The 820-nt window shown below is 43.0% G+C and overlaps 1 non-coding gene across 1 annotated transcript; it reads right to left on the bottom strand.

Moving 5' to 3' along the window:
* Positions 1 to 223: 223 nt before the first annotated feature.
* On the bottom strand, positions 224 to 295 carry trnaw-cca. Its single transcript has one exon. It is a non-coding gene; the product is annotated as a tRNA-Trp (tRNA).
* Between the last annotated feature and the right edge of the window lie 525 nt (positions 296 to 820).

Raw genomic sequence — 820 nt, 5'->3', positions numbered from 1 at the left:
GGCAGTTTACTTAGGGAACGTTTCTCATCCAGGTGTCAAAAAACTGCCCCCAAGCATACATTAATTAGGATTTTGCAGTGTGCCAGGTGTTTGTGAGAGACAATTTTCATCAAAAGCAGAATTGGTTTGTTCGTTTCCGTGCGAGATTAGTACTGTAAAGCCACATTGGTACTTGTGCTGATTTACTGAGTAAAGGGGGCAGAGATTGCACACATAAAAGCCATGACCACGACGTGAGTTGAACACGCAGCCTTCTGATCTGGAGTCAGACGCGCTACCATTGCGCCACGAGGTCTTTTACTGCAAACATTTTTGGAGAGGATGCCTAATTCAGATTTTGATGACTGTATAATTTGGAATGGAGGCCTGGTTCTATGGGGAAATGAACTATCTGACAATGCCACCTCCATCAGCACGTGCCTCTGCCCGACAGGTTAAGTGTATGAAAACAAGCCTGAAACAATGTCTAAAGACTGTTGGCATCTAGTGGTAGCCATAGGAACTGCAATCTGGGTCCTACCACTAGAAACTCAATAGGCATTCAATTGAAAACTACCCACATCAAAAAACATCCCACCTCCTGGATACATTTTCCTCAGGTTTCCGCCTGCCATATCAGTTCTGTTATACTCAGAGACATTATTTTAACAGTTTTGGAAACTTTAGAGTGTGTTCTATCCAAATCTACCATTTATATGCATATCCTAGTTTCTGGGCCTGAGTAACAGGCAGTTTACTTAGGGAACGTTTCTCATCCAGGTGTCAAAAACTGCCCCCAAGCATACATTAAACTACCTGTTCGAAGACTGACAATCACATG

Source organism: Oncorhynchus tshawytscha, unplaced genomic scaffold, assembly GCF_018296145.1.
Source record: "Oncorhynchus tshawytscha isolate Ot180627B unplaced genomic scaffold, Otsh_v2.0 Un_contig_12898_pilon_pilon, whole genome shotgun sequence".
NCBI classification, from domain to species: domain Eukaryota; kingdom Metazoa; phylum Chordata; class Actinopteri; order Salmoniformes; family Salmonidae; genus Oncorhynchus; species Oncorhynchus tshawytscha.
This window is presented reverse-complemented; position numbering and strand designations above follow the sequence as displayed.